This window comes from Fukomys damarensis, unplaced genomic scaffold (genome assembly GCF_012274545.1).
Source record: "Fukomys damarensis isolate Sample0158 unplaced genomic scaffold, DMR_v1.0_HiC HiC_scaffold_30, whole genome shotgun sequence".
Taxonomy (NCBI): Eukaryota; Metazoa; Chordata; class Mammalia; order Rodentia; family Bathyergidae; genus Fukomys; species Fukomys damarensis.
In genome coordinates this window covers 58,820,762-58,833,050 of record NW_022900942.1, presented here as the reverse complement: position 1 = coordinate 58,833,050, position 12,289 = coordinate 58,820,762, and the positions used below count along the sequence as shown (strand labels likewise).

General features: G+C 37.9%; 1 long non-coding RNA gene across 2 annotated transcripts; it reads left to right on the top strand.

Moving 5' to 3' along the window:
• The first annotated feature begins 5,302 nt into the window (after positions 1–5,302).
• LOC104872464 lies at positions 5,303–11,997 on the top strand. Of its 2 annotated transcripts, XR_783191.2 has the most exons (6): positions 5,303–5,429; positions 7,831–7,998; positions 9,953–10,088; positions 10,173–10,468; positions 11,065–11,164; positions 11,759–11,997. It is a non-coding gene; the product is annotated as an uncharacterized LOC104872464 (long non-coding RNA). The 2 variants fall into 2 exon arrangements; XR_783190.2 differs by lacking the exon at positions 9,953–10,088.
• The last annotated feature ends 292 nt before the right edge of the window (positions 11,998–12,289 follow it).

The window sequence follows — 12,289 nt, the reverse complement described above, 5'->3', positions numbered from 1 at the left end:
CCAGTTGTTTCTAAGACAAAGGACTAATATCTAGTACATATAAGGAACTCTAAATAACCAGATTCCCCCCAAAATGTAAAGACCCAATCTAAAAATGGGCAGCTGAAATGAACAGACACTCTCAGATGAAGAAGTACAAACAGCAAATAAATATATGAAAAAAATGTTCAACATCACTGGTCATTTGAGAGATGCAAATTAAACAACATCCAAAAAGAATATTATCAAGAAAGCAACTAATAAGAAATGCTGGCAGGGTTGTGGGGGAAGAGGTACCCTTCTTCACTGCTGGTGGGAGTGTAGACTGGTGCAACCACTGTGAAAATTATTGTGCAGAGTCCTCAAAAAACTAAGATTAGAGGTCTCATTTGACCCAGCTATTTCACTTCTTGGTATCTTCCTGAAAGAATTAAAAGCATCATACCATGGTGATATATGCACACCCATGGTTGTAGCAGCATAATTTGTTAATAGTTAATCTTGGAAACAGCCCAAATGCCCATCAACTGATGAATGGATAAAGATGTGATATACTAGGAAAAGTTGGAGACATTTCTAAGTAAATGGATGCACCTTGAGCCCATACTCTTAAGTGAAATAAATAAGACACATGTGTTTAAATATTGCATTGTTTCTCTGGTGTGAGAAACTGAAAGGGTAAAAATAAGGACCAAAATGTATAATAGATATTGTGAAATAAGGAAAAAAATGTTCAAATGGGAAGGGGAACAAGGGAGGGGAGATGGGGGAAAAGGAAGGAAGGGAAAAGAAAAAATAAATGGAAGAAAAAAATGGAAAATTGAAACAAAGCTCTTGTAAATAAGAAGAGGAGTTGAAGGGAGGGAAGGGAATTGGGGGAAAAAGAAGAATCAAGATATGTTATATACAGGTACAAGCTTCCTGTGATGAATGTGATCATTATGTACATCTAAAATGTAACAATAAAATTAATTTAAAGAAAAAGAAAGAAAAATACTACATGTTATTTCTCAAACATGGAAGCCAAAAAATTTCAACCTGAATGTAAAATAGTTATTTCTAGAAATGGAGGGAGTAGATAAGTTGGATAATGGGTATTAAAACAAACACAGCTAGAAGGAGTAAGTTCTAATGTTTGGCCGCACAGCGGAATAACTGTAGTTTATAATTACCTACTATATATTTTATGAAGGTCTAGAATACAGAAGCTTGAAGGCTTCAAACAATTACACAAATGCCAATTACCCTAATTCTACCAGTTCATATTGTATGCATGTGTTAAAATGTCACAGTGAGTACCATTGACATTTATCAACTAATATGTGTTAATAAAAAATAAGAATATTTAAAGGCTGAGAAGCAAAGAATTAAGACAGGCCATCTAATGGTACCTTAATTACTACTTAACACTCCTCCAGAGGGGGTGAGGGGAGAAAATAGTGAAAATGCAGCAACAAATCTGTGGCTCCAGCAAAAGACAATGGATCTGTGACTCTTAACTAAGGAGTCCCAGACAAACCTGAAATAAACAGTGCCACCTTGATGACCTTGACTCTCTGGATAGGTCTTTGGGTAAATTAAAGATAGTACTTTGTATGAGCAACAAGCTCTGAAACCAAAAGTGAATGCAAGGCCTTACTTACCAGGTAGTGAGCTGCTGTTCCCTGCTGTAAAGTACATACTGCTCCCTCCTTCCCTCCTTCAAAATAATTACTGGAGCAAGTTTATATGACTTCATTTTATGAGAAATTCACAAACACACTACTACCCAACCTGAGGAAGAAACAAGGAAAACAGAGCACAGGCTCTGGTGAGATGCCTTTTGTGCTATGTCAAGACACAACAAATGACAGTGGCAAGAACATACGTGGGAGAAAGATTCAAGGACCTCCCACTCAGCCCCACCTCTTAAAGACCCCATTTTCAAACACTGCCATACTGAAGACCAGTCTTCCAACACATGAACCTTTAGCAGTCAGGCTCAAATCATATTCAAACCATAGCAAATGGAAAAATGATTCCATACAAATGGAAACTGAAAGAGCAGGATTAGCTAGACTTATACCAAATAAAAGAAACTTTAAGTCAAAAACTGTAAAATGGGAAAAAGAAAGTCATTATTGAATGATAAAGTGGTCAATTCATCAAGAATTGTAAGCATATACGCACCCAATGTCAGAGCACCTATATATAAACCAAATACTAATAGATCTAAAGAGAGAGATGGATTGTTCTACAAAAAGTATGTCAATCCCCCACTTTCAGAAATGTACAGGTCATCCAGATGGAATGTCAATTAGGAAACATGGGATTTATACTACACTTTTGATCAAATGGACCTAACAGATACATATAGAACATTTCAACCAACAGCAGAACACACTTTCTTTTCAAGCATACACAGAACATTTTTAGGAAAAAGTATAGATTAGGCCACAAACAAATTTAAGAAGATTTAAATCATATTAAGTATCTTTTCTAACCAAAATGATGTATAATTAGAAATCAATAACAAAAAAATTTCAGAAAATTTACAAGTACATGCAAATATAACAACATACCCCTGAACAATTAATAGGTTAAAGAAATTAAAGGGAACATTTAAAGATACTTGAGACAAATGAAAATGGAAATGCAGATAAACTTATGGGACCTAAAAAAGCAGTTCCAAGAGGGAAGTTCAGAGCAATAAACAGTAACATCAAAAAAGCAGCCAAGTTTCAAATAAGCAACCTAATATTATATCTTAAGAAATTAGATAAAAAGAACAAACTAAGCCCAAAGCGAACAAAAAGAGAGAAATAATAAAGATCATTAATGGCAGCTGCTAACAAAGAGACCAAAAACAGCAGAACTATATAATAAAATGGATATTAGTAGGTTAAACTTTAATGAGAAATGACTCTTTATTGATTGGACCTCATGGAAAAGGATATAAATGGCATAAAATGTCAACTTCTGTAGATTTAGATTACCATATTTTCTATGAAAATTTTTATTCTTTTCAGTTTTTCCAGTTGATCATTTTCTGTGTTGGTCATCTGCTTCAATTGAAAAGAGACTCACCAAGTGACAAACAGCAACCTATGAGAGATATAGTTTCAGCCTCACTGACTCTGGGGAATTCTCCAACTAAGATAGCGGTAAATTAATAATGTTCCAACTTAAAAGGGGCGAATGTATTACGATGGCTGCTTTATTTATCCTGTGTATGTTTTATGCCAGTGTATGTTACAACACTATACAGTTACAGGAAACATTTTAAGGAAAGTTAAAAAATCTTTATCAAAATATTGAACCAGTTGTGGTGCACACCTGTAATCCCAGCACTTGGGAGGCTGAAGCAGTAGTAGGATGCCATGAGTTCGAGGCCACCCTGAGCTGCACAGTGAAATCTTGTCTCAAAAAAACTGTATCAAAATACTAAAGGTTCCCAAATACTCAGTCATGAGGCCTTTAAAGTAAAACAAAATTTCACTAATGATGCATTTCAAAGGGCAAGCTGAGATCTTCTTTCTCATCTCTTTAAAGTGATTTTTAAATGAATAAACATATTTATCACATATACACATGCATAAAGTGAGTTGGTATCTGAATCTCGTTTGGAAGAGACTTGGGTTGAAACTTCACAGCACATATACTGTGAAGGCAAAGCTCTCCAAATCTGGTACACATGCTCTTGCTAACTTTAGCAGAGGTCTATGACCCTAACAGAGGAGTCAGGTGTCCATGCTGCAGGCTTCGTGAACCACCATCTCAAGCCAGTTCCCTAAATGTACTCTCATTTCTACATAAAGAGCCTTGAAAATTACCCCAGAGTTCAGGAAAAGACATTCCCTCCAAATCACAGAATGACAGAGACAGATGGAACTGTAGAAATGGTTTTCACTTAACAATGAGCCCAACAGAGAATTCTCTTCTTCAACCACTGTGAGAGAGGACAACCAGATACTTTTTTTTTATTACAACTAGAAATGGGCACTGATTGCCACTTTAGGCAAACCATTTGCATATTTGAGCAGTTGAAATTTTCTGGAAAGTGCTTTAGAAATCTGAGACAAAGCCAGACATTGAGCTATAATCATAGCTTTCTGGGCAGCAAAGGTTTACACATCCTGGAATGGGGAAAATACACTGTGAAATTAGGTGACCAATCATTCTGGCTTGCTAGGGACTGTTCAGGGTTTAGCAGTGGGACTCCTGTGTCTTAGGAAATCCTATGTGAAATATGCCATAGTGCTAATAGTCATAAAACCTGAATTGGAGTCCCCAGTTCACCACTTAACCTGCTGCACAGGTTAAAACCAATCAATTTTTCAGTCTAAGCCTGTTTCCTTATCTCACCTTGCAGAACTGGTGTAAGCACTAAGTAATGCATAAGAAGAGCTTAACAGAGACTCTTGCATACTGAGTTTGTAAATGCTACCACATACAATCATAATATACTTTAATCTACAGTGACCAAAATGTTCCTTCTCTACAATTTCTGGTCATAATTTTCCTTTCATCCTTTGAAACACTGAATCCTAAATATTTGAAGGTGGTAGCATGCTTCACTCCCACTTTTCACTCCCAATGTGCACCACCTCTCTTTTCCAGACTAAACATCTTTGGTGCCTTGGACCATCGCTCAAATGACACGATTTCCAGAACTTTGACCCTCTTGTTAATCTTACACTAGCTCTAGATCTCTGAAAATCCAGGCCAAGAGCTGAGCACAACTCCCCTGATGTTGTCTGACCAGTGTGGGACACTTGGATGATTATGTTGTTTCTTCTGGATACTCTATTTCCATCACATGACCTCGGGTCCTGTGTGCTTTTTGGCAGACTTGACTCAGTTGGCTCGTGTTATGCTGACAGTCAGCTAACACTTCTGAGCTTTTCTCTTTCTCTTATAAACTATTAAGCAAGGTCTCCCTTGTTCTGGTTTCAGCTGATTTCTTTAAACACAAAGTAGGAGTCTAAATTTATCACCATCGGTTTTATCGTGATGGTGTCAGCCTATCCTTGTTGAGATTTTTATGGCTCCTTAGCCTGACAGCCAACAGATTATTTCTCTCAATTTTTATGTCATCTTCAAATTTGATAAAAAATGGTTTAAACTGTTGATTTTAAATGCTAAAAAAAGAAATTAGGTGAAGAATAGAACCATTCAAAAGTTCCATACAGGTTAAGTCTGATTAAGATTAATAACTGCTACCATTTGTTCAGTGATTGCACTGAGCCACATACTGAGCTAGATGCATCATGAACATTTAACTGCACCCAATTCTATAGGACGAATCTGAGATTCTGGAATGTCCATTGTCCTGTGAGAGCTGCATTGTGGAACCAGACCTGTCTGACGTCAAAGTCAAAGCCCCTCTACAGTGCCATTTTGCCTTGGGAAGGGGCGCTATTGAGTCCATGGAAGGACCTGTAAGCCACAATCCTACGTGAAGTCCCAAGGTTAGGTTAAACCACGGTTACTGCTCTCCTCGCCGATTCTACTCTCCCTTTCTCAGGGCTTCGTCCTTTTCTGCTCCATCCTCACCCTTGTCACTCTCTTCCCACTATATTCTTTAGTACTCTGGTTCAATTTTCAAGAAACTCTCTTTCTTTAGTTCTCTTTTCCCATCGCACTCTCCCTTTTCAGCCCTTCTCTTAAATTAAAACCACTTCTCTCATCAACATCTGTCTTGGAGATCTACTCATTCAATCGGTCATCGATTCAACAAATAATTACTGAGCCATTCACCCTGCTCTAGGCTCTGTGCCAGGAATGGAAGAGGACAGTGAAACAAACACATGGTTCTGATCCTCATAGAGCTTATAATCTAGGGGAGGAATAGATTGCATAAATAAATACATAACTACAAATCTGATAAATGCTTACAAAGAGGAAGCATGTTTTATGAGAATATACAGGACAAGCAGCTATTTTAGTTCAGGCAATTTTTGGAAAGGATCCTGCTTTAAGAAAACCTTTATTACGTTTATTTTTTTAATTGAGTTTATTGGTACATTTTAGTTATACAGTACAGTTACATCCATTATTGGGATCTTGTACCTTTACAAGGCAGGTCTTGGTTCTCATTTCTTCCCCTTGTCCCCGCCCTCCCTTCACTTCCTCCTCCCCTCCCCATTTACAAACACTTTATTTCCATTTTTTCATTTTCTCATATTTTTTATTTTCCCTATTACCTTTCCCCTACCCTTCTCACTTTCCCTACACCATTTAAGTACCTACTAAGTCTCAGATACTAGTAATACCTATTATAAATGATGTAATATGTAAAAGAAGTAGAACTAAATCCTCATTTATAGTACAGTGTGATACATGATATATACATAAACATAAGAATATTTGAAAAGGGGTAAGAAATCAGGGAAAACTTCCAGGGAAGAATGTCAAATATCTCATTTTAATATGTAATTAAGAATTATTGAGTTGGAGGAAGGGGATTTTCCACTCAAAGGAAAGAGTTCGTGCAAAGCTTTGAGGAGATAATATCATTCCACATTTGGAAGGCTGTGAGAAATTCACTATGGCTAAAGCAGAGAGTTTGTAGAGGAAGGAGGATGATTTTAACCTATGTATACATCAAACAAGTCTTAAAAGTTAAAAATTTCCAAGGATAAATAGTGGCTCCCAAAAACAATATTTAGCGAACAATGAATGATAATTACAATTTATTTGTGCTAGACAGGGTTAATAAAAATATTCTGTGACTATTTGAGAGAGAGAGATGGTGTGCATGAATGTGAGTTGTGAACATGAGTGCAAGTACATGTAGCACAGGAAGACCAAAAGTTAAAACAAGCTTCACTCCAAAATTATTTTACAAAGAATCCGTAACAGTTTAACTAGGAATTTGTTTGTAGTCTGGGTCATGATATTATAAAACATAGCCAAAAATGTAACTATGACGCTGCATAAACAAAAGGAAAACAAAGAACAACAACTCCGTTAGTGATTGTGTGTACTGGCATACATCTCATTAATGAGAATAATAGGTTTAAGTGTCCAAATGATGAAAGAAGGATTTTAAGAATTGGAACGCAGTTCTGCCATTTGTCTTCCTGGCAATGGTGTCTATAGACAGTCATTAATCAGAACAGAATTATTACTTCCTTATGAAATTCAGCTTCAGTTTTCTTTTTTTCCCCTCTTGAACTTACCTGGAAATCTTTACCATGGAAAGTCATGCTAGATCCTTTCCTAACAGGAAAATTCAATCCACCCTTCAAGTCGATCTCCTGAAGCCCCCCTCTCTTTATTCAGTCAGAATGTACCAACCAAAATTGAGTTCGTTTTCTTTTCTGATATGCGTGTTTCTGTCAATGTTAAGAACTGTGGCAATTAATTTGAAAGATGATTGAAGATCTATATAGTTATTTAAACAAAACCACCTCTTTAGCCCCCAGTTAAATAAGCCAGATGATCTAACATCTAAACTTTGAAAAATTTACTTCACTTTCACACTAGGGTTTTTGTTTTTAAAATAATAGAACAACTGAGGTTTGGGAAAGTGACCCAAGCCTCAAATTAAGCCTTAAATAAAACTTTGGTAATGTTTAAAAAATTTTTGTACACCAGCAGGTGTTTTCTTACTTTTGACTTAAATACTGATATGCACTTATTCTTTTTTAAACTAAGAAATCATAATGTAAAAAAATAAAGTTTACTGCAACATTATCAATTTCTCCCACTATACCAAGTTCACTGCACTGTGCTTCTTCTACCGGTTAGAGCAATAGCTCATTACTGTAATAGTATAAATAAAATTTACAATATAACAATAAAAACAGTAAGGTTATTTCACTGTTGAACTGTAACTTCTACTTTTACTTGCCCTACTGTCATTAGCTCTGCCCTTCTAATATCAATGGCTAAGATGGAAATATGAAAAGTGTGCTTATCATAAATGACAAACGCCTATGAGAGATGACAAATATAGCTGATGACAGGATTGAACTTCAGAAAGTGCTATGAGAGCTTGGAACAGTGGACCAAAGCAAACAAATTTTAAAATCAGTAAGTACAAGATCCTATACACGTGTTCAGAAATCAACCATACAAGTTTAACACAGTATGTGAGAAACTTAGGAATTTAATTAACAAATCCAATAATGTCAATAGTTTAATAGGATTCCAAAAAGAAATCCAATGGCATTTCACGGTGCTCTACTAAATATGTACTATTAGGAATGGTAAGGTAGATAACTCAGAACCAAATTTATCACTGGATACATTTATTATGGTATTTTGGGGATGTGTTTAGTAAAAGAACTTGAATCTAAATTCCAAGATAACTTACTCCAAAAATTAGATTACTTAATCTGAGGTTAAGACTTTGTGTGACCATTAATCATATGTGTCAACTTGAATGGATTAAGAAACACCTACCTTATTAGCAAAGTACAGTTCTGGGTGTATCTGTGGATGCTGATGTGTAGGCCAGCAAACCGAGGGGAAGATCCACCCTTTGTTGGTTGCACCAACCAATAGGCTTATGGCCCGGATGGAATAAAGGGGGAAAGAAGAAGGAAATGTTCTTATCTTGAAGACCTCTAGTCTTTCTAAGCAGGTCCATCTTTTGCTGCCATCACCTTTGGACATGGGTCTCTAGACCTCCAGTTTCTTCTTGCCATGCAGACTTGCACCAGTGAGATGCCAGTGAGCAGCCAGGCTTCAGCCCTGGACTGGTGCTGCATCCTTGATCCCTCTTGTGCTATTGCTTCTATCTTTTTGATTTAGCAGCTACTGCAACCTCCAGCTCTCCAACATGCAGGTGGCCTTTGTGGACTGTTCTGCCTCTTATCCTACAAGCCTACCTAATAAATCTCCTTGCACAATTACACATATATTTTTCTCTTGATTCTTCTCTTCCAGAGAACCCTAATATACTTGGTAAACAAAAAGTAGCTACCTTCAAATGGTTAAAAAGGAATTCAACTATGCCTAAATGTATAGGGGGAGAACTAGTATTAATGAGTAAGAGTTTCAGGAAGGCTCATTTCAGCTCAAGGAGAAAGAATGTCTTTGCTTCCAGACAAATCTAAGGCAACCATGAAATGGCTGCTTTGAGTCTCCTTCCCCTCTCGAGTGATATTCAAACCCAGGCTGGACAACCCCTACCAAGAGAAAATCAAGTGAACATTTTAGTGTTGGTTCAAGCACTACGTAGATTACCAGACTGGACAGTCTATGATCCAGCCTTTTTGGACAAACTCTGCTACCGCATAGAGGCCTCCACAAAGATAGCTCATCTGGGCCCACACAAAGCATAAGACTTCTTATAGCTTTCAAAAATTATGGGCCCAAATGTGGTAAAGTTGACAGGATGCTAATATTTTAGTTGTTGTGTATAGGATCTTAGCCAGACGGTCAAGAAGCAATATATTTTACCAGTGTGCAGTGCCTAAGAGGGAAAAGGACCATTATTTTATTATGAGGCCCTTCCTCCAACTGTGTGAGATCATCTTTGTATTTCCAAGAACATTGCCCAGACCTTGTGGGGACGGTAGGGTGAAGTAATGCCATACTTGGCCTTTCAGAAAAATGATGTGCTGAGAACAAACCCAACTTGAGAGTCCTAAACAGAAATTTAAGGGCTTTTAGTCAGAGCAAAAAATACAAAGACCTGTAAAGACAGAAGCCTCAGAGATTAAATTGAATTGGGAATTTATTTACCTAAAAGTGTTCAGATCATGGATCTTTAATGCTTTCCATCTTGATGCATTCAAGAAAAAAAATACTATAATGCCATGCTTCATTCGATATTATATCTTTTAATATGGGGTAAGATGGGGACAGCATTATAAATCCTAGAGTCCTTATTTCTTCAGATTTTCGTTGGAGGATATTTTTCTAATTTTGTGAAATCTCTCTCTCTCCCTCGCTTTCTCTCTCTCCACCCCCTGTCTCCCTCCCTTTCCCTCCCTCCATTGCTGTCCTTGATGATATTTGACACCATAACCACTCTCAGAGATGCAGAACTAATTGCCAGAAGGATGAAAAACTATCTCCCTCAAATCACAAGGGGAACAAGTAGAAGAAAAGGAAAAGCATAAAGCCACAGTACTCTAAAACCCATAGTTTCTACTACGAGTGGGTGGGAAGAGGTATTATTACTTTTTTAGCTCAAGGAAGAACTTTTTGCTTTCTTTGGGGAGGGGGAATGGAACTCAGGACTTTGCACTTTCCAGGCAGGTGCAGTGCTACATCCCCAGCCCCAAGGAAGAACTTTGTTATAGTCAGCCATGCCCAAGAATAATATGATTTGCCTTGGAGAGGTCAACCTGGATGAATCTATTCACCACTGAAAGAAAGGGGCTAAAGTCAACAGCAAAGAAACCTGGCATCTACCTTGGTCTCTAACTCCCTAGAGATGTGCTTAGGCCACAGAGCCACTGTGAGATCCCAGCCAAATGACTTTGCCAAGATATCCTTATCACAGTCGATACTTTTGCTCTTCGATGCTGAAGACATAAAACACACACAGGTAGGAATGCTTCAGCTAGATGGGTGGCAGTTATCTTCTAAGATAGGTAGAAAGCAAAAAGCCTGCTATTATTTGCTTTGAATCTTCATCATTCTGAGTAAAATTTATTTTGAAGAAGAGATTCCTCCAATATGCTGGTTTCAAAGCCCACCAGTGTAACTCGTTGCTCCTCCTTAAGAATCTCCATGATGTTACAAGAGGGTACTCCAAAACAACAGGACAAAATCAATACCATCATTTTCCTCAGTGCTCTTTTGAGCCTGTTCCATGGGCTTGTTTTCTTCTACCCTTCAGCTGAATCCAGAGCAGGCAGATTTGTCTTTTTTCTAATCCCTCTCAGATAACAGGAATATAAAGATTCCACACCAAACATACTGCCTAACTCTTATCCAAAAAGTCAACTGACATTAATAATTTAAATATCCAGTTCCAGTCAAAAATCAAAACCCCAAACTTCTTTTGGAGTGAATGTGAATGGGCTGTTCAGGCTGGAAGCCCACAGGACAAAACAAGAGACATGGTCATCTTTTCTGGGTGCCTTTCTTTCTTCTCATCCGCCCCCTCACCTCACTAACTATGGTTTCTGTCCTCTTCAGAGCTGGAGGTGCCGAAGGAGATGCTGTCTGGTAAAGAGAACACCAGGTTGTATTTGACTAGAACTAGAATCACCTCCTGCTGATGCTCTCTGATTCTGGAGTATGTGTGAGATGGTTTCTTCTTCCCCCTCATAGGGCTTTTGATATTTCCCTGGTAACCTCTTTCTTCCATCAGAACAGCTACTAGTTTGTAGTTCCACTGGACAGATCAATTTCTCTTTGGCTGGTTGCTTAGCGTCTCCTCGACTCTCTCCATCTGATTCTACACTCCCACACTTCTTTCCGTGATATTGCCTTGCCTATATCAGAGACTCTACATGGGCTTCCCAGCCAGTTCCTTCTGGCCTGACCCACACCTGACCCATAGAACACACACATGTAGTTCTCAGTGTCTCCATGTCCTCATCTGCAAAAGGAGGATCTTAATAGCAACTATTTTCTACAGTTGGTGCAAAGATTATATAAAACAATAACTGGTCCAAAATGACATTAAAACAACAACTTTAATTTCCCAGGATCATATAATTAGTAAGCAATAAAACCAGATCTGCCCTCCTTCGAATCCAGGTGGTTGTCAGGGGAGTGTCACACAGAACAAAGGAACTCCTCTGTCCTACTCAACTCCTATACTCTGCTTACTCACAACAATGGCTGTGGGCAGGCCATTGACAGCCCTGATTCAATTCTCTAACAGAAACCTGGAGCTGGAGACCAGAAAGCCCTAGAACCGCTACCCCTCCAGCGGACCACACCAGGCTGCTCCCAAGAGTTATCACAATGCTGATCACAGTCCCAAACTAATGCCTGGAGGTGAGGCTCTCTGACCCTTGAAACAGAAAAAAGGATGGCTTTCTTCATATTCAAACCAACATTATGCTCTTTAAACTTTCTTTAAAAAAAAACTTGAATAAAATCATGCTTTCTTAATAAGCAACCTCCAAACTGAAGCCTGTCTCACTAGGTCTTTGCCTTGATGCGTTATATAACTCTTTGCTATCAACACAGCGAAATTAAAGACAATTTCTGCCCTACTGACCAAATTTTAAAGCTCACACTTTTCCCACTAGTCTCTCAAAACATTCCTCAGAATATTCCTTAACTAATACTGTTGAATTAAATTACAGAGCCAGCCTTACATAAAATATTCATTAAATACTTTCTTCCAGTACACCAGAGATGCTTTTTCTATTCTTAAATGTTAGGAATCCTCTTGCACATTTCATAT